The following is a 27,884-nucleotide window of genomic DNA, read 5'->3' on the forward strand; positions in this document are numbered from 1 at the left end:
CAGAGCAGAGATGAGTGCCAAGGAACGATGCAATAAAGTCCAAGTCCTTCAAGAAGCAGCTATCTCAGTTTCTTGCCAATGAATGGCAAGACTTCGTATGCTAACATTTTTGGGGATCGTGAAGTCTTCCTAGATGTCCGAGGGGAATTTTATAAGTTCCATATGACAGAGAGTATGATACAGCGAAACACAGTGGATGGATTAAGGAACAACCATTAAGAGGCAGACACAAAGATTTGTCTGCATTCCTTATCAGCTGATCGTGAGAATGGACACATAATGGTCAGGGCATCCAACACAGACACTGCAATAGATTCGTCAACATTGTGGTTGGATATTGGAACAGTTTCAAAGAACAATCGTCGTTACATCAGCCTGACTGCAATATGGAAGGAACTAGGACTAGATCTTTGTCAGAAAATGGAAGGTCAGGCCTCTCCAAACTCTAGAAAAGCAACCTGACTACCAGAAGACTTTCAAAGTAATGGCAATGAGTTTCTACAGTTTCTAACACGACGAAAGAAGCTCTTCAGAGGATCACAGTCACAATGTAAGGAGCTGAGGATAGAACAAACACTAGGCTGAATGAATGGAGGTATAAGAAGTTCATGAAGACAGATAGACCAAAGGGAAATGGAAAACACCTACTAGCCAATTTGAAGGGCACAGATGCAAGTGAACTACCATCTTGCAAAGACGAGCTCAATCTCATATTAAACGTGCCTCCTTTGTTGCTGACATGTGGACAAAAGCAGATCAAACTCATATAGAGAAGCATCCCTCTGAAGAAAATGGCTGGCAGTTGGCTGATGGCCATTACAAACCAGTTTGGTTCGAAGGGGAGCAACTCCCTGAATGCCTTATCCCAGAGACAGCGCGACTTGGAAGCATTGGACAATGATGAGGAGGATGACATGGACGTCGCATCGCTTGCATCTTCAGATGAAGATGAGTGTTGTGATGAGGATGACTAGAATCTTGTTACAGAAAGACAGGCTGAGATTATACCAGTAATTACTAGTTGAACTCGTGATTATAAGCATATTCACATCTTTTTCCTAACAGAGAGAGAGAGAGATGTGTGTGTGTGTGTGTGATTCACTAGCAGTTTCGATGTTTCATCTTATAAATTTTAGCAATAGATTTATAGTAAATGTGATACATGTAGGTGTATACTAATTAATATGAGTGTGTCTATCAAAAGGTAAGTTTTGGTTTCCAAGAGCATAATCACTTAGAAATAAACATGTTAGTGCCCAGTCATCCCCTGTACCAGCATATTATTAGATAGCATTGTTTTACCACAATATCTACTACTACTACTACTACTGCTACTACCTTGCATTAGGTGTGAAACATTAGATTTCAAAAACTAATTATTCATGAGTTAGATACGTTAGATATTCTACTAAAATATCCGGGTAAATACCATAAATAAATATCGAATTGTAAACAGTATTGGCACGCATTATATTTCACTCTTCACCAATGCACCTTTCTTGTGTGAATAAATACTTAAATATATAAATTCGTAGTTCCTTTGTTCTTCTATATCAGATAAAAAACTATTCGCACAAAGTTTTATTCATGGTATATAAAGAGATCATGAAGCTAGAAAATTTATTTCAATCTGCCATGTGCTAATATAGCACTCTCTTTAGGCTTTTCTTCAATGGGTTTTGCACCAAATTCGACACTTAAGAACTGCTGATCCTTTATCAGGAAAGTCTAAAGGATATATCTACAAAGTTTCATTAAGGTACATAAGACATGTTTTAAATGTGCTTAAAAATAGCGACCTCTCTAGTTCGTTCTTAAATGGGTTTTGCACCAAATTCGACACTGGGAATTACTGATCCTTCATCAGGAAGCTTTAAGGTATATTTCCACAAAGTTTCATTGATGTACTCAATTGTGATTTAAATGTGGCAGTAGCACCCCCTTTGGACCCTTCTTAAATGCGTTTTGCACCAATCGCACCATTTAAAAATGGCACATCTGTAATCACAGTGCCAAAACGAATATTTTATCACAGGTTTTGATTGTACTCCAAAATGTAATTTAAACCTGTTTTGGGGGCCAGTTCAAGCAGTGCCACCTACTCAACGCACCAACGGCATAAGTTAAGAATGAACCATTCGGAGGCCCTTATCACCCTAGCTGATGACTTTAGCTATCAAACCTTTTTTACTCGAGATGTAATACAAATCTCTGTGAGCTCCCAGACTAAGTGTACTATAGCTGCAGTAAGAGCGCTAACGGAAATTTCAATACTGAGGTATATTGTGGTTCTAAACATATTCTTTTAACTTTATTATTATTATTATTTACTTTTTGACACTTAATTTGGCGGTTTCTTCGGTCTTCGGGCAGCCGTCACCACCAAACAACGCTGAAAAATACCAAGAACCTTTCTCGACTTCCTAGATCTTTTCTTATCAACGAATATTTCTATCACCATCCTGCTCCCATTTACTTTAAACTTTGCTTGTTGTCTTAGCACCCATTTTCTCATCATCTGTCTTTGGTTATTTTGTGGTTTCGTCCATACGTCCTTAATTGATGAATATACTCACATTGCGTTCAGAAAGCCTTCATCATCAATTTTAAGTTTATACCGATAATTTACTTGCAAGTCGCATGTCTGCCTCACTCTTTTGAGATTTGGGTTAATAGAGGCTGACTGAAAAATCTACCCTTTATATTGATTTCCACTCCTATCTACTCAGTAGGATTAAAGCAGTAGTAGTACTTAGTAATTTTTTTACCTTTTGAAACTGCTTACTAACTGCTGTCTTCTTCTTTTCAGTGCGCCGTGTCTCTTAAGTTTTCTTGTTATCTGAAACATCCGTGGCTGTTACTCTGTCTTTTCTACTGATGTATGTATCTCCGTGTCTTCTCACTCTCCTCCCAAGATATGTTACAATTATGAGATTTATGGCAATGTGCATACCTAGACAGCTATGAGGATGAATGTACCAATCTACATCTAAAATATGCAAAATTTGAAAGAAGGAAAAGGATGTAAGTTAAAAAAAAATGTAGATATATGCACCCTGTAGTCATGAATCAAAATCAAATAAATAATAAAATAAAAGTAAAAAATGAAGCAAATAAAAAAAGGAAACAAAGAACACGAAGTGAAGAAAAAAACAAGCCATCAACATTTGGTCCAATTTCCTTTGGAATGCCAATTTTCTCAGTTTTTGCAGTTCTCATCAACAGTGGCCAGCAGGCAGTATTTCTCTGGACATGGATGTCATCAACTTACTTCTTTCTAATAGAATTAGAAAGTGATGTTGATGATAATTTAGAGGTTGCTGACACCTCTATGGCAAAAATCTCGAGTGTGTGAGAAAGGGTTGGCCTCTTGCAGGTCGATCACACCCAGATTCGAGATAGACGACAATTTATGGGAAAAAAAACATGTTTTTTTAAATGCTCCTCAGGTCGTGAGCGACCCGTCGCATCTATCCAGGGTCAACCGTTAGACCGATAGAACGTTTAACGTGACGATGTTTACTGCTGATGGAATAAATCTTTTGCAGTTTCTTAACTTACTCGAGGAGCCCAGGGGGTTGTGTGCACATTCTGAGGTGCCCTCATTTTTCTCACCGGTTTTTTAGTCCATTTAATGGCGCTGAATCAGAAAAATTGGTGTCATAATTTTCATTGGTCAAATAAAAGCCATTATATGCCCCCATTTCTTTGACCAGAAATGGTAAAATTCTTCATATATGTATATTACTGAAACAACCTCCTCCTAATTTGTTAACAAATAAAATTACTATAAATTTGTATCAATTTACTTTCCTTACATGTTTATATATGTATGTATATATATATATATATATATAATATATATATATATATATATATATATATATACACTACATACATACATACATATATATATATATACACACATATATACACATACATACATATGTAATGTGTGTTGTGCTCATATCTGTATTTTCTACTCTAAATTGGGATACAATAACTTATAAAGGTTTCATGACTATAATTATTAGAAATTCAAAAGTTTAAGGATTCTCATGCAAGAAATTTTCATTGTTTTTCAGAGCAGAAACGATGGTTTAAACCTAATACCCAATTTATATACAGTATACCTGAGAGCTGAGCTAACCAGTTGGTACCATTGAAACTGTCGAGAACAAAAAATGAGTGAAACATGGAAATTAAGGTAAAGTAAGGATAAGAAAAGAATTATGTTTTTTAAACTGACTTTTTCTTAGCTTTTCCTTTTTTTTCTTATTATTCTTTTGCCAATAGAGCCATAACATTTTATGACGTCAAGTATAATACAAAAGATAATCATTAATTTAAAAATATATATTTCAGATGTTTGGAGAAAAATGATTTCTTAATCCTTTGGATCGTGAGATGAAATCTTCATCATTTGTCCTATCAACCTCCTGATGTATATGTAAAAAACATGGAGGTGATCAGGGAAGAGTAAAGATCCTCGAAGCAGCAAAGTTCCTCGGAGCCAAAATAATAATTAGCCTCAACCCTGATTAGCTTTCTACTGTTCGATATCACAGTAAAGATTGCTATTGTCCTTTCATCCTCAAGGGAAAAAGGAAAAGAGAACCACAGGCAACAGTCGTAGAGAACATTCCTGGAGAAGAAATTCTAGCTGGCCCTTCAACAACCAGAAGCAGCAAGAGAAGAAAAACTGCATCTTCCCATTAAGGAAAAAGAAAAACTCTGTTGTGTGCGGTTCACGAGCACTGTTCAAAAGCAAGCATGACTGGTCATGTGATTTGTTTAGAATTTGTACCGTTGGACGAGCAAGAAAATGAATCAATGCAACAGCACTCTCTCAGGATGTAGAGTTTGGCCGGATTTCAGTACACCAGGATGAAAGTTCAATGTTTGCAGCAGATATCTTGGCTCATCAAGACTGTAGCAAGAAATATATCAAGAGGTCTGATGACCATATCGAGAAAATTTTATACAACCTTGAACTAGAGGCTAATGTTGCTAATAATACTGACGACATTGTACAAGCTTTTGATCAAGTTATGAACCAGCTTGACATGAACACAAAGGATACACAAAAAATTAAGTACTATACGAGACAAGATTAACTCGATCCTTGGTGATGAAGCAGTTCATGTTACAAATCGCCCAGTTAAGTCAATGCCCATTGAGAGATACAAAGAATGTATATAATTCACATGTCCTGAAACAAAAAGAAGCTCTCAGATGTTCTTTGGGACCCCTTGGTAACAGTATCACAGTCAAATGCCTCTCTGATTGATTTCAAGGCTTACTGTTGTCAAGATACAATAAAGAAGCTGCATATTGAAACATGTGATGACTGAAGTTAAGTTTCAAGCGGTATCTGTAGTTATATCGAATGGTGATCAACTGCTGCCAGCTACAATGGAATCATTCTGGCTCTTATCAATGAATAAAGTACATCTACAAAGTTTCATGAAAGACTGGATAATAGCAAACTATTCAGACTGAAAACCAATATACCTGGCTGGAACAGATACTCTTGACAGTGTTCTAGTACAATCCAATGTTTGTATCACTGTACCAGAGTTAAAATGTGAACGTGAGGAGGCAGATGACAGAATTCTTTTTCGTTTACATCATCTAGTGACCAAAGGATGTGATTTAAACTTAAACACTGTTGTTGTTGCCACTGAAGATACAGATGTAGTTTCCTTATTGTACCACTATGGAGAAACATGGAACAATTTGGGCATCAAACATTTGTGATTAAACAACGGGTGTGAAGCTAAAAGAAATCCATCCTATCCAGTCTTGTTCATGATATTGGAGATGATATGTAACACATGCTCTCACTGGAGCAAATGCGACATCAATAGTTGGCACCAAGGATTCTCTAATGAAAAGAACGGGAACTTTGAAACTACTTGAAGGTTTTGAATTGTCAGAATTATCAGAAGAGATGTTTCAGAAGGTACAAAATTTTTAGTTTACTTTTTACAGGCACAAAAATTGACTACCACAACTTTATTGAGCTTAGATTTAAATTATATAACACTTACAGCAAAAATTTAAATCTGCAAAATATGCCCTGCACAACTGTGGCATTACGAGAACATATAAAGCGGTCATATCTTCAAGCTAATATGTGGATGACTGCCACAATGGCAACAAGACCAATACTTGATAATATAGAATGTATGGATGGACTCGAAGTGATACTGGAGAACTTAGTGCCACATTACTTCCAGCTGGAATGCTTACACGGCCAGCAAACTTACCAGATCCGTGTACTTGTAGCAAGTGTGCATTTGAAAATAGATGCATTTGTAGAATAAATGAAATAAAGTGTTGCAGGTTTTGTGGATACAAGAAGGAGATGTGTAAAAATCTATATTAACATTAACCTCAACACTACCTTTTCAAAATAACTGGAAAGAACTATATATGAATGCAATATCAATGCACATCATAGACTATTTCTTTATTAGAATTTTGCTAATATCGCACCCATGGCCACCGCCCTTCTGGTCGATCGCTTGATCCGTTTGCTGGATAATGATTTGATTGTACGAAATTCACGCCAAACACCGGGGCACTCTCGGTCATTTTGCGATTAAAACAACGAAAAGAGTGAGTTGAAGTGCCTGGACAGCACGACAAATATTGCCGGAAAATACTATGGCAAGTACAAGGATCTCAAGGGAGATCTGGGAGGAAAACCCACGGCTGCACTACGAAGCCTGCAATAGTTAGAAATGTTGGACAAGGTAGAAGAAAGGACTTGGGAATGAAAGAAGAGTAAAAGGGTAAGAAGTACCAATAGCTATGCGCTGAAAGGACGCTGCAAACACCCTCCAGTAATGGCTGCAGTTTACCAAGCGAGGTACTACACGACGGAACTACCCTATTACAGGACTTGCTTGGAGTTGCCTGATCGCTTTCGATGGAGAGATTTCTGAAACTCGTCGGGATTTCATTTTCATCTCACAACTTTACTCCTGAGTCTTCAGAGGATATTGAGATAATACTTGAACGTGCGTATTGAGTTCAATATCAAATAGAGGCCATAGGCCAAGCACTGGGACCTATGAGGTTATTCAGCGCCGAAATGAAAATTGATAGTAAAAGGTTTGAAAGGTGTAAAAGGAGGAAAACCTCGACGCACTATGAATCAAGTGTTAGGAGAGGATGGAAAGTAAGATGAAGAAAGAGCATATGAAAGGAGGTGCAGTAAAAGGAACGAAAGTTGTTGCAGCTAGGGGCAGAAGGCTCGCTGCAAAGAACCTTAAGTAATGCCTACAGTTCACCGCATGAAGTCCGCTGACGGAACTAACCCCCTACGGGAACGTGTGCGTATTGATAAATAAAAGACATTAAGAAGCGGAGTTGATGGTAGAGGATGGTGAAGGACCATTCGAAACCTCTTTCGTAACCATAGCAATGATCGTACTGATCTGCTGGTTGATGATCTGCAAATTTCCCTTTAAGCGCTCCTGTTCTGAGCTCTATGGTCTGTGAGTCAACCAGGTTTTTGATTTTGATATGATTGAACCCAATTCCTATCATCTCTGCCCAGTTTCCTACTGGAGCAAACAAGTGTGATGAGGGCTTCTGTGAGCAATCCTCGGATGGCAAGGTCCGGTGCCAGGCTTTGGAAATCTATCCTGCTTCTGTTTTCCGAAGTGGCAGAAAGGCCCACCTTCTCCGCCGCTTTCTTCCTCGTGTCTTTTTTTCCACATATTGGTGGTCTTCTGACCTCGCCTAGAAAAGGCCACAAAGCTGTCCGTCTCACCGGCCTTTACTTCTAGAAAATGGTTGCCCTTGGAGCGTCATAGAAGTCCTCCTCAAAGTGTATGTATAGATAGATGCACTAAATGAGCCACCTTATTTGCCATCACCCGCCCAGATAAAAGGACGGACGGATGACGTTGGACGAGGAAGCTGAGTGAGATTATGAAGCAGAACATCAAAGGTGGTGGAGTTACTAAAGCTCATTTCGTTCACTTTATATCTGTCCTTGATAGATTTTACGGGGATTGGGATTCAGCTTCCCTGCCTCTGTTGGGAAGACATAAACCGCCTGTGTAATACACAACTCACACATACACACACACACACACACACACATATATATATATATATATATATATATATATATAGATATATATATATATATATATATATATATATATATGGAGTGGGTGTGGGTGAAATAAATATGGCGGTGGTCACTGGCGCATTCATGCTCTAATGCCATATCGTGGATGAATTTTCTATGCAAAACACTTTCCCTCACAATTCCCTACTTGCACACCTACACCTCACGCGAATCAGCATTACGTTGAATCGCCGCTACAGCTATGGAGTCATTTATTTCTATCTCGGTTGTGCTCTTGATCTCTCGGATGCAACTTCCCGAGATGTATACTAGTATTGCACCAGCGCAGGTTTTGTTGCCATGACCCAGTTAGGTTAGTTCTCAGAAGCATGCTGCATGCCGGGAGTATTATGGGTTAAAACTAGCGTTCTTTGGAAACTTGAAAACAATTTCAAGTCAAACTGCCCTTGTGTGCTTGTTCCATGTGAAAGGTTCATCTACTGATATAATAATGATAATAATAATGTTATATTTACTCTCGACAGTTATGTAACGTAAACTTATCCTATTCTTACATATTAACAATATTTGATCCATCTTACAGGTTTCCCTTCACCCTTCATAACCAGACTCCTGATCACATCTATTCTTTCTCCATATGCAAACACTTTCAGACTCCTTCACTAGTTTCTGCAGTTCCTCTTTACATCCCCAACCAATGCTGTGCCTGCAAATATCCCATGTTCCATATACACACGATCCATCCTTATCCCTTAAACTTTGTACAACCACTTACTAGCCTTTCTATTTAACTTCTTGTATCATCCATCCCTTTATTCAAGAATGAAGAATGCACTGTTATCTGTGCACACACACACACACACACACACCCACACACACACACATATATATATATATATATAATAATATATACATACATATATATTGTTCTTGTATTCTCTCTTCGAGTAATTATTTCAGTTTTAACTGATACAGAAAATGTGTCACATGGAATTAGATACACAAATCCTTTAGTATTGTCAAAAGCGTTTATTTATGAGTGCCCTTGTCATTGTATAGTTTGTTCTCGAATACCACATAAATAGAATGGAGGCCAGATTTATTGAAAAGAAAATTTTTGAGAGGAATATAATATATATATATATATATATATATATATATATAATATATATATATATATATATATATATATATTATGGTTTTTGCCACGAAGGAAATTGAAAAGCGAGATAGCCAAAGAACTTTCGGGGCCTAGCACGACCCTTTACTAAGCATAACTGATCATACAGAAAAAAACATAATAAAAGTAGGCTTAATATCCAAACTGACATTACAAGATTAGCAATAAGGTCGATTTCACTCTACAGAAACGAGGAAACGCCTGAGGGCAAGATTAGTGATTTTTAGGCAGCCACTCCTTGGGGAGCAAAACACGTGGTCAACAGATGATTTATCCAGAAAACAATACATTTTTGAAAAAAAATAATTTAACATATGTACATTTTTATTCTGGCCACCATCTTAATATTAATATTTCAATTTTTTCTTCTATGTTCCTACGTCCTTTGCATATCACGAGTCCACAATATCTTGACCAAGAAATAGAAGACATAAAAAGATAGGAAACGATTCTGCCTACACACCTCATATAATTGATTTATGTTATCAAAAAGCTTCACAAAAAGTTTTATAGTGTTGCTAGTAATCAAAAGAAATCCCTAAAAATGTACTTAGCTTGCCTTACTTTCGTGGATTTGAAACCATAAGATCAATATTTAAATCGTTTAATGTTAATGTAGTGTTCTCTTATAAGAATACCATTAAAGATATGTTAATTAAGAATAGTCCCGTAACAAATAACATCATTTACAAAATTCCTTGTAAGGATTGCCCATCTTTTTACATTGGTCAGTCAAGTAAAAATTTATGTGTAGTATTAAGCAGTATATGTATTCAATTAGAACAGCCCAGACTTCAAATGCACTGTTTATCCATCTGAGTGAAAAATCTCATTGTATTAATTGGGGCGATGCCTCTGTAATTGCTAGATCTAATGATTGTGTTTCAAGAAATTTACTGGAATCAGCAATTATACAAATCACTAATAAAAACAACCTAAATCTTAGTCTGGGATTGTACCATTTGGACCCATATATTTGTAAAATGTTTATGAAGGACCTTAAAATAAATGAACTACTAATTAATTAATCCCACATGTATATAGTATTATTTCTCTCTCTCTCTCTCTCTCCCCCTTTCTCTCTCTCTCTTTCTCTCTTGCTCGACATATTTATATCCTTTTTTCGTCTTTTCAATCTTTTTTGGGGGAACATTTTTGTAAATTTCATGGTAATAAGTTGTATATGCCTCCTTGTTTTTTCAAAATGTATTGTTTTCTGGATGAATCATCTGTTGACCACGTGTTTTGCTCCTCCAAGGAGTGGCTGCCTAAAAATCGCTAATCTTGCCCTCAGGCGTTTCCTCGTTTCTGTAGAGTGAATTGACCTTATTGCTAATCTTGTAATGTCAGTTTGGATATTAATGCCTACTTTTACTATGTTTTTCCTCTGTATGATCAGTTATGCCTTAGTAAAGGATCGTGCTAGACCGAAAGTTCTTGGCTATCTCGACTTTTCAATTTCATTCGTGGCTAAAACCTTTATTCATACATAGCATCACGTTTTATATACTTCGTGATCAAGTTATTCATCATATATACATATATATATATATATATATATATATATATATAATATATATATATATATATATATTATATACATCAGCCTAAGAATGTATAAACCTGATCCATTTATTCCCCAGAAAGTGCATCAAATGCTCACGTATCAAGAGTGTACTGAAAACTGGCATTATAGGGATTCTTAGGCCAAAAGGGCAAGCTCTGGGAACCTATGAGATAATTCAGCGCTGAAATAATGTTGAAACAATTGTCAGGAGAGGGTGGAAAGAAAGGTTAAGAAACAGAATATGGATGGAGGAGGTACAGTAAAAGGAAAGAAAGGGGTTGCAGCTAGGTCCAAAGGGAAGCTGCAAAGAAATATTTTAAGTAATGCCTATAGTGCACCGCGTGAGGTGCACTGGCAGCACTAAACCCTCTCCCTACGGGAGTGTGGAAGATAATGCAGGTGCGAGGTCAGCCACCTGTTGAAAAAACAAGTGAATATTAAGTCGCCTGTCTTTTGTCACGATAGGTTTGCCCCGCCTACTCTTTTCACCGCCCGTGTTCCTTGTGCCTTTTGTTTGTCCCGTTAGTTTATATATTGTGAAATTACGCTGGTGTGTACCTACCAGTTCTCTGGATAAAACAGGTCAAGCATATACCTTTTGTTTCATTCCACCTTCACCTATGTGGCGTTGTGTTCACACACATATGAACAAACACACACACATTCTCTCTCTCTCTCTCATCTCTCCTCCTTCTCTCTCTCTCTCTCTCTCTCTCTATATATATATATATTATATATATATATATATATATATATATATATATATATATATATATATATAGCAGATACATGCACGCGTAATTTCTAAAACTCTGAGCCTTGTGCCAGGTAATACTATGATCTAGGAGAGAGTTTTGTCATAAGTTAAAGGAGTTTTCTGAACGGAACACACTGGACTGGAGCATTCCGGAACTCACTTCGATGCTCTTTTCACTGACACACGAACAAGCAATGATACAGGTAAACAGGCAATGACAATACATAATCAGTCAACGATCAGTAAAGGGAAAACGGCAAGCAAGCAGCAGTTGATACATGAGCGAAACATAGATGGGGCAAACATGATGCTTTCTTGTCCTTTACCGCAGTAACATTTTGCTCCCTTGCACTGACTTGTAGTGCCCTGCAATGAATTTATACTCGCTAGTCATGACGTGCATGTCTCTGCATTGTATTGTAGTGCTCTATAGTCATTTGCGCTTCCTTGTAGTGCTTAGCAGAAACTTGTGGTGGCGACTTTACTTATTTAGTGACTTGTGTAGTCTTATACTGTAAGTAACCTTTGATACGTAAGTATTTGGTCACGTAACAAAGCATAACTACATGAACAAACTGATACAATAAGCAAATTATAATATGCAAGTGAAGCAAAACATCCACCAAGGAAACCAAAACAACTAATCGAACTACAATATAAAAAAAGACACGAATGATAGTTGTACACGAATACATAAACATTAATGAGACATAAGCGACGAATGATACACAAATAAACCGTGGGATAGAATCGATCCTCATTTCTTGGGTTGGTAGTAAGTTATTACTTTGATACAATATACTGTTACTTAGTAGACGAACCCTATGCATATGGAACAAGCCCACAGTGGCCATTGACTTGAAATCCAAGCTTCCAACGAATACGGTGTTCACCCAATGGAAGTAACAGAAGGTAGAAGGAAATACTGAAAGAGATCATTTATATATATATATATATATATATATTATATATATATATATATATATAGATATAATAAATGTATATATAAATGGAAGTCAATAATTGAAATATGTTCATGGACAATTGTATTATAGTAATGCATTTCATCTTTGCTTGAACTTCCGAAATTCCATTGACGAGACATCCCCAGGGAGGCTGTTCCCCTGTCCCATTGGGTGATGGATAAAGGACCTCTGGAACTGCTTAAACAACGATACAATAAATCCCTGGAAACATCCACAAAATACGACACATAAGCGCGCCAGTATCATTGGCGTTCCAGCTGTGCCGAACAATAAATGCTCTCCGAAGCGCTTGGGATCTGAACAGATACCGGCAACGTCAAAAGAGCCGAAATAAAAAACCATTTATGGATCAGTTGGTCAAAAATCATTGCAACCTGATGCCTATGAGGACTTTCAAAGCGAATTTACCGAAAGATGTCCATTTCAACCAGTTTTTTCAAAGTGTTTTTTTGTACATTTTTTATGCGACTAAATAAACATTGCTGATAAAGGGAGGCTGCAGAGAAATTGAGCTGCTACGAGTTTGATTTTCAAAAGTCAATTTAAAATTGAGACATGAATTTACTCATCTTAAAGATCTCGTGGGTAGGTCTGTCAATAAAATTCCCTACACATACGCGGATAGCCCACACTACGGTCTGTACAATCTAGTCTCATTTCATTGAAGCTTCCGATATCTTATGAATTGTAAAGGCTCTGCTCCGTCATTTTCTTGATGTCTGTCATCTACTTCTATTTAAGATACAACATGGAAATTTCTATTACCAGCTCGAGTTAAGCTCGAAACGCAACTTCTCTAAAGTTCCACCTCATTCATTAAATACGCTGGATGGATGGATTATGGAATTTAGGGCATAGCCCAAGCGCTGGGACCTATAAGATCATTCAGCGCTGAAATGAAAGTATGGGTAGATGGAAAAATGAGAAATGAAATGAAAAATGATAAACTGATGACAATCCTGCACCTTGAACAGGACTGTACATCAGCAAAGGCCATTTTACTCTCCCCCCAGCATTCCGATCATCCAAAGTTATGAAAGATCGTTTTGGCCAGGGGGCCTTATATACGCTGGAAGCACCAATAGAAGAAACAAGTCAAACATTTCAAAGCCGTTCAGGAGGTATTGTCGTCGTTTTGCCACTCCAGGATGGAAGAATTTTCAGATATACCAACTAGTTCGGTAGTGGTGGGGGGGGGGGGGGTGACGAAATTGTCAATGCAGCAAACTTTTCTACACCCGTTTTTTTTTGCGTAGATTTCTGATCCGGTGGGTGATCGACAGGGTTCGGGGGCTTTTTTGAGATGTCAAAGATCGTGTTTTAACGATATCTACTAAATCTAAAAGTTCTTTTAAAAATGTTCGTTTCTTGTTTTGTTTTTATCACTTTCTTACAGATTCTACACCCAAATGTTACGGGTTGATGACAAGATCATTAAGACGATGCTACTACTACTCGGTGTAGAGGGTTAAAAGAGCATGGCCAAATTTAAAGTTTTATTACAAAAATAAATCATTCTTAATACAATAACTATTCCCCGCACATATTGATCACTGGTGATACGCAAAAGCCAAGAATGAAGGTGACAATTAAACAATTTAAAAAAATTACGTATCATGTGGTTGTCACAAAAACTCCAAGTCCCGGAAAGGAATAATTTACTTCTTCCCAGCTTTATCCCTATTCGGGGTCGCCGTTTTTAATGAGTCTCTTCCATCTACCTCTGTCCCGTGTCATTTCCTCCTGTACTCCCTTCTCCCTCATATCATCTCTAATGCAACCTCTCCACCTGGTCTTAGGTCTTCCTCTCCTTCGTGTTTCATCCACCTCCAAGTACATCACTTCTCTTGCCATATGTTGCTCTTCTCTTCTCATCAGGTGGCCATACCATCTTAACCTTGCCTCTTGCTCTTTCTTTGATGTTTCAGTGACCTTTACTGTACCCCTAATATGTTCATTTCTAACCCTGTCCTTTATGGTTACTCCCCTCATCCATCTAAGCATCCTCATCTCGGTTACGTCCAACTTTCTGCCCTCTGTTTTCTTTAGTGGTGCTGCTTCCAAACCATATGTCATTGCTGGTCTGACCACTGCCTTGTGCACTCTGCCCTTTAATCTTATAGGGACTTTCCTATTACATATGACACCAGACACCTTCCTCCAGTTGTTCCAACCACACTGAATACGGTTGTTAATTTCCTCTTCCATGTTCCCCTCACTGTCAATCAGTGAGCCAAGGTATTTGAATTTATGGACCCTTTTGATGTTTCCTCCGCCCAATTCTTCCTAATTTGATTGTTGCTTGCTGGTCTTCGCCACCCATTCTTTTGGCCATATTGCCATATATTCTGTCTTTTTCTCTTGATCCTCTAAAACCGGTTCTACTCTCCATGGCATATCTCCATCTTTCAAGCTTACCCTCCCCGTCAACACATCCAAGACAATGTTAAACAGAAGTGGGCTCACAGCAGATCCTTGATGTAGCCCGACTCCAACTCGAAAATTTTCTGTTCTTCCAACTGTAGATCTGATGCTGGTCTTTACATTTCTATACATCTCCCTGATTATTCTGACATACTTCTCCATCACTCCTCTCTCCCTGAGACATCTCCATATTTCCTGACATGGTCCTCTGTCATATGCCTTTTCAAGGGCTATAAAGGTCATATGCAAGACCTTTGCTTCTCTCTGTACTTTTCCATAATTTGTCTCAGAGCGAAAATACCTTCCACAGTACTGAGCCCCTTCATGAATCCTAGTTGCTGTCTACCAATGAAAACTTGTTGTCGTAATCTTTCATCCATAATTGTTTCAAATACCTTTGGTGTATGAACCATGAGCTTTATTCCTCAGTAATTTTTCACAACACTGAATGGGGGTCCCCCTCTCTTTGAATATTGGGATTAAAATACTTTCTCTCCATTTTTCGGGTATCATCTCACTCTCCATAATCTTTTTCATTAACTGCCACAATATGTCAATTCCTTCCTCATCAAGAGCCTTCCAGGCTTCTGCAGGTACGCCATCCAGTCCCACTGCTTTGCTATTTTTCATCTTTCCCAGTGCCACTCTAACCTCAACTTTTGTTATTTCTGTGACTGGTCCACAATTTGTGTGTCCATCTCCTCTTAGAAATCTTTCATTTTCTTCACTCAATAAGGCCTCAAAATATTCTTCCCATCTCCTTATTATGTCTCTCTCATTTCTCAGTACATTTCCATCCCTATCCTTAATCTGTCTTATGTGTGTTATATCCTTGGTACTCTTATTTCTCATTTGTGCTAGTTTAAAGATCTTTGCTTGCCTACCCTTGGTATCTAACTCTTGGTAAAGCTGATCATATGCTCTATCCTTAGCAATTGCTACAGTTTCTTTGCTAATTTATTTGCTTATTTATAGGCCATCCAGTCATCTTCCATTTGGGTCCCCTCCCACCTTTTCCTTGCTTCTCTCATTTGCTTTGTTGCATCCTTCACTTCTTCATTGAACCACCACGTTTCCTTATTTTTGAACATCTTGCCACTACTCTCACCCAATATTTCTCTGGCAACCCTCAGTATTATTTCCATCGTTCCAATCCACCATTCATCAACATCTTCAATTTCATGTGTTATTTCTTCTAAAACTTTTACTTTAAACTGCCTACAAAGTTCTATATCTTTCAGCTTGAACCATTTAATCTTTTTTGGCCCCTGCATTTTTTCTTCCTTATTTGTTCAATTTCCATAACCAAGTCCATCACTACCAAACAATGTTGCACACTCACATGGTCTCCTGGTATAACCTTACAATCTTTTACATTGTGTAAATCTTTCCTCTTATACATCAAGTAATCTATCTAGCTGGACCTTCCACCGCTTTTGTACTTAACTAGATGTTCTTGCCACTTGGTGAAAAAAGTGTTCACCAGTACCATATTCTTGGAGACAGCAAAATCAACAATTCTCTCACCCTCTGCATTTCTTTCATCATGTATACAGCTGATCACATGGTTATTCTGGCCTATGTGCCCATTGAGATCTCCACTGACAAGGCATCTTTCATCTGCTGGTACCTTTTTAAGGTCCTTCGCTAAGTCTGACCAAAAGTGATCTTTCTCTTCACCTGAGCATCCTATTTCTGGCTTCTTTATTTGCTTTGCTATAGATTATCTTATACCCCTCCCCAAGTTCCCTCACTTTGTTGCCTTTCCATCTTGTTCTGCTGTACACAGAGAATATCTACTCGTCTTGTTTTCATAAGGTCAGCTAATTGCCCGCCCTCTTCCTGTCATTGTACCAACATTTAATGTTCCTACTCGTAGTTCTCGAGCTCCCTTCTTTAGCCGCACTCGCTCACGATGCGATAGCCCTTCCATGTCCACAGAGTTGGGGCGATGTATCTGTGGGTCACTTCCAGGTGACAACCTAGCCCTATTCTCATTCCTTGTCAGACTCCTTTCATAAAAGTTCTGGCAGGAGATTTTATAGACGGATGCCCTTCCTGACTCCAACCCTCCCTATTTATCCGGGCTTCGAATCGGCACTGACTTGGGCTGGCAACAGCAAAACCCACATTACTAATATTAATTGATCCCACAATATGCTTATCACAACATTTCAAAGATGAATCCAATGGTTAGGTGGATGGACCACAATAAGGCTGCACTCACACACATAGCAACAACAACGGCCAGATAATACAGAGGAGAGGACTGCAATTGTCTTACCTGCAAGTTTCGTGCCCTGGGAAAGAATGAATCTGGAGCTCGGGATGGCCCGCTCTATACTTTGGTGATGGCTATTTAAGGACTACTTTATTGCGCATTGATTTTGTTACTTCAAATCGGAAAGTGGAAATTTACACAACTATTAAGATTTGACTCAAGATTCGTAATCTGGCAGCAAAATCAAATAATTCTCAAGGGACTAGCTTCTCCAGGGAGACGAGATGGCCCAGAAGCCTCTACCACTCCCTTGCTGGTCGGGGGAACTGTCTAGGAAGGGAAGTGCCACACTCTAGAGGTTGGATAACCAATCCTCCGATGGGATGGCCCTGGCCGACACAGTGTCCAGGTCCATCCCCAGGTAGACCATTCTGGTGGTAGGCACCAGATGGGATTTTTCCCAGTTCAGGACGATGCCCAGTCTCCCACAGAGGGCCAGGAGTTCGTCCCTCTGCACCTCCAAAAGCTCCCTTGAGGAGGAAAGGAGCAACCAGTCGTCAAGGTACCACAGGTGGCGGATCCCCCTCCTGTGAGCCCAGACCAACATGAGGGAGAACACTTGTGAGGGCCTGCAGCGCCGTCAACAATCTGAAGCAGAGGGTCCTGAACTGAAAGGTGCTGTGCTCCCACCTGATGCGAAGGTACTTCCTGCTGGAGTGGTGCACTGTTATCTGAGAATATATGTCCTTGAGGTCCAGGGACATCATGAAGTCCCCTTCCCTCAGGGCCGCAATGACTGATCTTGGGGTCTCCATCTTCAAGGCCGTCTAAAGCACAAAGGTATTCAAGACAGACAGGTCAATTACTGGTCTCCATTCCCCACCCCCCCCTCCCGAACCGAGGCCTTCACCACCAGGAAGAGGCGACTGAAGAACCACGGGGAGTGGTCCACCAACTGCTGGAAGACTCCCTTCTCTAGCAGAGACAGAACCTCCAGCCAAAGGGCCTCCCTGTGACTGGGGTCCTGAGGCTGGAATGCCCCACTGTCAGGCTCCCCGTAAGGGGAGGCTTCTCATCTAGGAAGGGGATCAGGTAACCGTCCGAGGACCTGAACAGTCCAGGGGTCGGCTCCGAGATCCTCCCAGTCCTGCTAATGGTTCGAGAGGGAACCCCCCACCTATGGCGACTGGCAGGGTAGGGGGGCCTCTTGGGAAAGTGACCATTCCTTCCCCTCCGGAAAGCGGAGGGTCTGGCTCTGAACGAGGAGGAGGGAGCGGAAGGGGCTCTGGAGAGCTGCAACCACTATGCTCCCCAACCTCCCAAGGACGAATCTTGGTCGTTGGGGGCGGAGGAAGCCCCGTGCCGCCGCTGTTGCCTAGCCATGGGGGCTCCTGACCCCTGCACTGAACCAGCTGTCTGAAGGAAGAGGCCCTGGGCAAGATGGAGTCTTGGTTGGCTTTCCTCCAACGCTCCAGGGACTCCTCCACCAATTTCTCAGGGAAGAGGGACTCCCTTGACACTGGGGTGTTCCTCAGAGCCTTGGCCCCCCTATCGGACAAGCTCCTCCGGAGTTTGGCCAAGATGGCGTTCCTCCTTCTTAGGACCCAGTTGGCCCACTGGGTAAACAGCTGCGTCGTAAGGAAGCCCATGGATTTCCCTCCCGACAGGAGCAGCTCTGCCTCATCTTGAAGGTCGTGGTCCGTGGCGAAACGAGCTACCGCCCCAGACTACAGGTCAAGCCATGAAGCAACATGGATCGAAGTCCACGCTGTGGCCTTCATCGCCATGGCCTCCTACTGGGAGAAAGAGACCAGCCCCGCCAGAAGCTTCTCTTCCAAGAGCCCTAGAGCAAGGGAGGTAAGGGCTCCCTCTACTGACTTAAGCACCAGTGACATGCCCTCCGGAGCGTATAACCTCCTTTGTCTTGCCTTGGCAGCGGGGAGGAGTTTCATGGACCCATGGGATCTCAGAGAGTTCTTGGGGCCTGCTATCACCTCATCCACCTGGGCCAGGGCCTGCACCGTATAAGCTGCCTGGGGCAGGGTCAGAGAGGGCTTGGATTCCATTTGCCCCCGGAAGAGACCATCTACTGCCAATGCTCTCTCGGAATCCAGAGAGGCAGCTGGTTCTGCCAGGCAGTTCTTGGCCCTGATGATCCTGAGGACCCTCCTAAAGATGGACTCCTTGTCAGCGGGGCCTTGCCCTTCCAAAGTGCTCTGGAGGTCCTCCTGTATGAAGGCTTTGTCCTTGTAATACTCCAAAGGTGTAGAGGGACCTGCCACCAAAGGGGGAAGAGAGGGGCGGAGAGGGCAGGCAGCTCCTACCAGCAGTCACCAACAGTAACTGACGCACCCCCGGGGGGAAGATTCCACCTGAACTGGAGGGGCCCCTCATGGAACACCCTCTGGACGGGGGGCAAACACTGACCGAGGTACACGGTGGCGAAGTGCTCTGCCTTGCACGCAGAGTAGGCGGGAGCGGACGTTTGAGACTGGAGGGAGCCCGGCCGGTCCACGTAGGAGCCGAATGGACCATGGGAACTGGAGCGTGATCTACTGGGACTGCAGAGGGACTAATCAGGAGCCGAGCAGAGAACCCCGCACACGAGCAACCGTGGGAGCCACGAACTCGGGTGCTGGCCTCGGAGACCTAACAGTCCGGGAGCGGTGGTGCCTGCGGCAGGACCCATCACGGTGGCAGCCGCTCCTACTCCAACCTCTGCGATCGCAGCTATGACGGGGAGAGGGGGAGGAGTGGTCTGAATGGTGGCTCCTCTTGGCTCTACATCTACTCCTATGGGAGGATCTACATGAAGAAACCGATAAGGACCTGTCCTCCGACAAATGGCATCTCCTCTTGTCCCTCCTATGGTGACTCCTGGCCCGGGGGTGAGCGTAGGATGGTTGGAACGGGCTGGGAGAACACCATCCTGGGAATCTGCTCCACCTGAACGCCCCACGGCTGTAGTGAAGGAGGGGTCCCAGAAAGAGAACACCTCTTCTCTCAGGGGGGACCTGCATGGGGCACGGGGGTCCCTGACCATGGACCGGACGGGACCCCTGAAGACTTGGTTTTCAGCAAGATCCCCTACCTCAGGGAGGTAGCAAGGATGGCGGAGGAGGAAGAGGACAGGCACAAAGGCATTCCCGGGTGCGCAGGCGGAGCACCCTGTCCAGAAGCAGGACACGCTGCCACGGGACGAGAACCTTTCGCCGAGCACAGCGCAGCCACCAGGGTATCCATCAACGGGATGCCCTGCAGACCACAACGGGACCAAAATTCCTTCAGGAACGCAGAGTCCCCGGATGGCACAACCTGTGGAGTTAAAAGAAGAGACTCGTCGGGGGCCCGGCAATGGACTCACCTAGGTCCCCTCGCTGTGAAGGGGTGAGGGGGAAAATCCGGAAGCAGAGGGCCCCTAGCTACCGCTCCTACTACAAGAAACCTTTGATGTATCCTTTTGGAAGGGGAACCGAGCTGCTTCTTCCATTTGGTGGAGGCCAGATTCCACTGGTGGTCCATCCACAAGATGCACTTGTCACACGTGGCATCTCAAGAACAAGGGCGACCCCAACACTTGTTCCACAAAGTGTGGGGATCTATCTTTGCCGGCGAAAGAAAAGCCCCACATGCCCTACCCTCAGGGCCAGGGCAACGATGTTGCAAAGATTCCATGCTCACACAACAAACACAATGGAAGGAAAAAGCTAACTCACAAAGCAGGTAAGCAAAGGAAAACGGTAACTGGATGACAAGCTGGAGCATGTGAACGCGGCAGCGACCAGGAAAGGACTGGAGTTCAGGTCAAGAGGTCATGTGGCCTTCGACCCCCGGGGGCATTTATCTGGCCTGGGAGTGGAGGAATAACTGGTTTTTCTGGTCGGTGCCAGATTGACAATACAGGTTTCTCCTATGATGGTAATTCAAGGTAAGTATACGGCGTTGGAACAAACATTATTATTACATCAGCGTCAAAGGGAGTTAATGAGATTGGTGAAACTGATTTCCATCAGCTAGCCTAGTCAGCCGGGGAGCAGTTTTTTGCTAAAGCACATCAAAAGCTGGCTTCCACATTCATTTGAGAACTTAGTTTTGGTTTTATGACAAGTAAGCTGGAAAACCCTGTCACACACAGATACTATGTTGATGGAAAAACCCAACTGAGAACAGAGAAGCTCCTCTGCGACATGTGGATATGATTTGGATATTTTACACCAGAACCTGACTAAAGATTTTTCTCCAATAGATCACAAGCACTGGAGCCATTCATAAGTTCAATAAACTTCTTAATAGCATCATTAACTAAAGCAACATCTGTATGGAAAGGATCTCTTATTAGCTTTAAGTTTCTTTCAGACACATCAAGAAATTATCCATCCATTTCATTTTGCAGTGAGGAAAGGCAATCCACTCTTATAAGCTTACCACCTGAACTACAGTCCTGCCTGTCAGCAAGTGGACGTCCAGGACCCTAACCCTAAAAACATGGGGAGCGCGTACCCCCTGACAGACCCTTGGCGTACTGCCTGGGGTACGTGTACCTCAGGTTGAAAACCCCTCCTCTAGAATATCCATTAGCTCTAGTAACTGTAGATGGAACCCGTCAAAGGCATTTACAAAGATCTGCTACCTTACACTTCATGCAATAGTGAAAATGGTGGTCATCCAACAGTCAGTGTTATGCGCTCAAATTCTGGTGATACAGATATTCCAGTAATTTCGTTGGCTAATGAACATGAAAATCTTGAAGCTGATTGGTAGGAAATAGTTTAAAAAAGTTGGTAAATCTGTGGTTCTTTTCATCAATATTTAATTTGCAAAGAAAAAAATACGGATGTGATATAGTCGAATGTCTGCGTTCGAATCGGTGCACTTGTATCACTGGACAATGGTAATTATCGTCAGATATTGTCAAGCCTGTTCACCATTCTTAATTTAAACACAAAGACTTTCTCAGAGCTACGCAAAGTCGCAGATTGGTATTTCTTATTGATTTCTGGAAATTTTACATTTTGATAGTCTTACAATCGATTTCATGGAATCGTTTGCACATTCGGAGGGATGACAAGCAGTGACTGCAAGCCCTATTGGATATAAATTGCCGAGAATTTTCTGAACGACATTATCTCCTTTCGAAAATACAGGATCATAAAAAATGACGTAGACCTGTAAGGTTCTCTATCTTTTTGTCGGTTTACGCAGCTTATGATGTTTGGATTATAGGCCTATCTTTTATTCAGTCGTTTTATTGTGGTTCCTATGATTATTATTTTTTTTTCCTGCTGTTATGGTTTCTTGTGGCGTCTTCGAAAGTTTTTCATATGAGACCTATTCCTAACATACTTATGTAAAGAATTATCTGCCTACTCTTGTTAACTAAAATTTAATCATTTGTTAATTAAAAGTAATCGAGCTCTTTATGAACATAGTCTACGCTAAAATATTCTCTAACAATGTGAGTAGAGAGAGAGAGAGACTGGCTCTTACGTATCCTTTTGTCCAAAATGTCCCCCCAAAACAAGGGATTCATGGGCTACTTGCAGACTGGTCTTGAGCAACTCATATATTATTTTTCAGCTATTATATATTTTCCTTCAGGGTGCAGTGCCAATTTTGTTGGTGCCGGAGCTCTTTATATATATATATATATATATATATATATATATATATATATATATATATATATATATATATATATATTATATATATATATATATATATATATATATATATATATATATATATATATATAGATTGAGAGAGAGAGAGAGAGTTTTAATGTATTAACATTAAACATTTTTATATATCACAGACTATATTGCATATGCTTATATACCAGTGCAAGTTTTGCGCGCGCGTGTGTGGGCCGAGACCTGGAAGGGACTTGGTGGCTGTCGGTAGAATCGTAGAGGTGTCCTGAAGCCTGTATGTTTATATAATGGCAACCCTAGTATTATGTTTCCAGATTTGTACCAGTACAGTTCCAGCCTTTTTGCTTTTTAAATGTATAGAATTCGAAATACTATCAAAACTTAATGAAAAAGCAGAAGATTTTTAAATATCTATTAACTTAATAATAATGTCATACTAATATTTTCTTGCCGTCAGCAATAGGTTCCCACAAGCATCCATCCTCTCCTCATCCGCTTTCCTTTTCGGCAGCACTGCACCCCTGTTTTTTCTAATTTCGTTAAGTATTTTTAGATGCCTCCCTACCATAGCCTTCATTTTCATAGAAATGCTACAGCAGCCTTATATTCACTCATCACAGTAATCTAATTTGTTATCCCTTTATAATTGTATTTGCAATATAGTTTGTTGAGAGCAGTTGGATAGTTGTGTAAGGCTAAGAATGCTTTGTGTGCCCACAAGTTTTACTTTTATTCTCTGTGGGTTAAGTGGCGTTACAGATACTATGGCCATCCAGGCATGTCCGTGTATGCGCTCTTGCTAATACGTGTACATTCCACTTTATGCATGTACATTATATACCGTGGAGTTGGAACTGATATATTATATATCAATTAAAAGCTATTCTATCTCCAACAGATACAGGTAGAAAGTTATTTGCAATAAGAAATTGATGTGTAGGCCCATGCCCTGTCATTGTCTCAAAATATAAGAATTTTATGAGTAGGCCTATGCCTTGACATTGCTTCAAAATACAAGAATTTGACACGTAGGCCTATGCCCTGTCATTGCCTCAAAATATAAGAAATTGACGAGTAGGCCTATGCGTATCATTGCCTCAAAATATGACAATTTGATGTGTAGGCCCATGTCCTGCCCTTGCCTAAAAAAATAAGAATTTGACGAGTAGGGCTAATCTCTCAATTTGGTATTAACATCTGACATGCAGGGTTATGATGATTTAATACCCTAACATCGGAGCTGGCTGCATAAGTCTGTGCTTCATTTCAATTAATGTGGTCTATGTCGGATCGCTTATGCGACCCAACATCAATTTAAAAAAAAAATCAAGATGCTTGAGTATTTAGGCTGCACATGATAAAAAATGTGCAGACAAAAAGATCCAAGATCTTCCTAATGATGTATAATTTAATATATCTTTTATCGGAGATATCAATTGCATATTGCATACTTCACACCTACAGTAACTCAAATCTCTTATTTCATGATTCATGCAGAAACTCAACATCACCGACCGGAGCCAAATCCGTACTGGACTGGGTTGAAGCAAGCAGCATAGTAGCATACCCACCCAGATAATGATGTTGATCACATAATAGACAGGTATGGAGTTCTTTGTGCTGTTGAATTGTCCGACTATTCTGATGATAGTGATAAAGAGGAATGTTTTGATTGATATTATCTTATATATGGAAGACGGTTGAAAAGTTATCTTTATTTTTATTTTTACTCGCCCTAATATTCTGTATGCATTAATTTGTTGGAACTTATATGATTATGAATCTATCTCGTGTTTTCCATTTAGATAGTTACCTTTACGATGATAACAGCATGATTTTTCAACAATATATAATCATTTTCGAATAATTATTATTATAAGGTGATGTTTGACTGAAATTTTGTGTTGAGGTCAATTTTCCAAGTCATATTATTTTATCTCCTTTTAAATTCTGAAACTTGATGGTTATGACATATCTTCCCTTATATACCTCGGAAACGACCCCGAACCTGGCCGGTCACCCACTAGATTCGGAATCTACGCAAAAACACTGGCCTGGGAAAGTTGCATTTAATCTTGGCCCCCTCCGGTCTAAACTGCTCCCAGTTAAAATTGTAATTAAAATTGTAAGTTGTCATTTAGTGCTACCTGTTCATGGAGATGAGGCGACGTTTTCAATACTTGTTCTAGTCGGAGTGTTTCGTTTGATATGCCGATGAAATAGTTAAATTGGCGAAATACCAACACATTTTTCCAAAACTATGTACTACAGAAAATGTGTCCTCTAAACGAAAGTCAACGGCGACACCTTAAATTTAAACCATATTCTTGGGAAACTATACTCCCTTTTAAATTCATACGAGAGAATAGGTACGTTTTAGGTTAACTGTGGCGTGCACTGAGATAGCTGAATTAGTTTAGACCACGACCTACAGTGGTGATAAATGGTAGAATGCAATTTGAGTTATGTATACTTACTTACCTTCTATAACTGACCTATAGTCTAGTTGTGGTGCATACATCATTATGCCAATTCCAGCCTTAGCCTAAGACTTCAAATTAAGTCAACTTCGGCAGTAGATGGCATTCGGGGTAGTAGACTAATGATTCCTCGATAGTGTTCAGAGACGAGGTTGGCCAAGTTTGAGGAATGGAATCTCTTGTTTGTGGAAACTATTGATTTGGCGGTTCATCAAAACCTTCTGCTGGCTATAATGTTAAGGTAAGCACCTAGCTCCTGACTGAACCCTTCTATAGTTGCTACCCTGCAATACAAAAGTTTACTTAGGTTAGCATTTTTGCGCCTAACAGCGCTCATCATATATAAGCCTAGGCCCTGGAGCCCTAGACTGTTAGGCTACTGTGCTCACAGTCTAGTCTAGTCTAACTTGTCAGTTACACATCACAGATAGCCTATCCATACATTCAAAATCAGGCATCTGACAACGTTTTAGCAACTTACCTACATACGAAGCTATTATGGTACCACTTGCATGCATAACATGGTGCAATGTATATCTAAACACTGTCTCAACAATTCTTAAATTTTGGCTGTTACAGTATGGTAGAACAGAAAAATCGATTGACTCTTATGGCAACGTGTTCAACATCATCTAAGACATTCACGTACCTTCTACGAGGGAATTGTCTTACATTACAAACGCTAAACGGGGGAGAAGCAACAAGCTACCTTCCCCAAGGACCCCAACTCGATGACAGAACGCTCTACTCAGCCTATACTCTATACTCCAGTCTCCACAAATTCAGTCAAAGTAATGACGAGTCAAGCTCAAGCACTGCGCATCAACTTGCGCATACTTGCATAGATATTAACAGAAATATCAACAACTTCGAGAGGCTAATATGAATTCTTCATGATATGAAAATCAATTCGTTATTTTATTATAGAGGTTGCTGAATATATTATATTAATACTGGTGAGGACTTGCATATTATATATATATATATATATATATATATATATATATATATATATATATATATATATATATATATATATATCCCACCGGCTTCTACCTTGTCACCTTTTTTTATACACTGCCTGCCCATCTGGTGCTGTCAGTGTATGGTCACGTATCATCTAAGGACCCACTTACAGAAGTACGGAAGACCAATAAAGAAAATACTCATCGTGCCACCCCATAGCCGTACTTTACGAAATCCGAATCAGTTAACCCTAGATAGGAATCCCTGTGCCAAATGGCACAGCTCCCCAGTATCTTTTGTATTTCCCGCTAAATATTTCCTACAATTCATACAATTGGAATCAGTTGGATGTTTGGAGCGAAGTTGCTGAAAACTCATGTTTTTGCTGCTGAAATATGAATGATAAAATAGGTCCAATTTTATTTATTCCAGGACCGATGTTTTATGTAGTTATATAGGTCATATTTGTTCAAGAATACGTATTTTTTACTTTTGTAAGTTGTTGGTATAATTAAGCATGTTCGCATTCCCCCCCCCCCCCCCCCACAATGATTCCATGTTGATAGTACAGGTTTTCCAACAGTTACATGCTAGTAGGGTTTCCTTAAGCAGTTTTTTTTTCCGTGAGAGGGGAAGTTGGCCAGGCGGTAACAACACAGCTAAACAGTTGTTGCTGTTCATTGCTGTTTTCAGTTGTTTGGTTAAATAGTTGTTGCTGTTCATTGCTGTTTTCAGTTGTTTGGTTAAATAGTTGTTGCTGTTCATTTCTGTTTTCAGTTGTTTGGTTATTTCCCACTTGGTCTTGGAGACTTTCATTGATTGATGCAGGTTAACGGGAGCTTACTACTTACTTTTTGCATGTCTTAGACCATTTTATTTTGTCATGGTCAGTTTCATTCAAAGACAATCATATTATGTGTGGTACGCCATTCATTATTCTTTTACTTACTTTTTGCATGTCTTAGACCATTTTATTTTGTCATGGTCAGTTTCATTCAAAGACAATCATATTATGTGTGGTACGCCATTCATTATTGTAGTAAGGATGCCTAACCTTATATATAAGCATAAAATCATGGATAAGTAAAAGAGAAATTCATGGTCATTTTGAGTACAATCAAACGTACCATCTTGAACCTGATGTATTCTTAGCAGATAGGTAGGTAGGCCTACCCCTACTAAGTTTTTTTTTTTCATCACTTAAGTTTTTAAGTCCTTATTACAAACAATATAAGCAAACTGTAAAAAGCTGAGTGGCTTGTTGTCATTGTAATTTAGTTTTCAAGTTTCATGATTGGATTAAAAAAAAAAAAAAAAAAAAAACAGAAACAGCAAGTATGAGGAAAACAGAGGAGAAGAAGATGGATGTAGCAGAAACGAGAATGTTGAGGTGGATGTCGGGAGTAACAAGGAAAGATAGGATTACGAAGGGAGGAACGTCATGTTGGAAGACATTCGATGGAAATGGAAGTGCGGGGTAGAAGAAAAAAGGGAAGACCAAGAAAGAGATGGCGTGATTGTGTAGGGGAAGATAAGGTA

The 27,884-nt window shown here is 40.3% G+C and overlaps 1 long non-coding RNA gene across 2 annotated transcripts in view; it reads right to left on the reverse strand.

Annotated features, from left to right (window-relative positions):
* The window catches only part of LOC135219730 (uncharacterized), an 84,048-nt gene extending 57,885 nt beyond the window's left edge, over nt 1–26,163 (reverse strand). The window contains exons 1-2 of one of the 2 annotated variants that reach the window (XR_010315500.1): nt 26,029–26,163; nt 25,395–25,663 (exon numbers count right to left, since the gene is read on the reverse strand). This is a non-coding gene — a long non-coding RNA (uncharacterized LOC135219730). Of the gene's footprint in view, nt 1–25,380; nt 25,664–26,028 lie in introns of both variants that reach the window. The other variant, XR_010315499.1, reaches the window with a different exon arrangement.
* Between the last annotated feature and the right edge of the window lie 1,721 nt (nt 26,164–27,884).

Source organism: Macrobrachium nipponense, chromosome 1 (genome assembly GCF_015104395.2).
Source record: "Macrobrachium nipponense isolate FS-2020 chromosome 1, ASM1510439v2, whole genome shotgun sequence".
NCBI lineage: Eukaryota > Metazoa > Arthropoda > Malacostraca > Decapoda > Palaemonidae > Macrobrachium > Macrobrachium nipponense.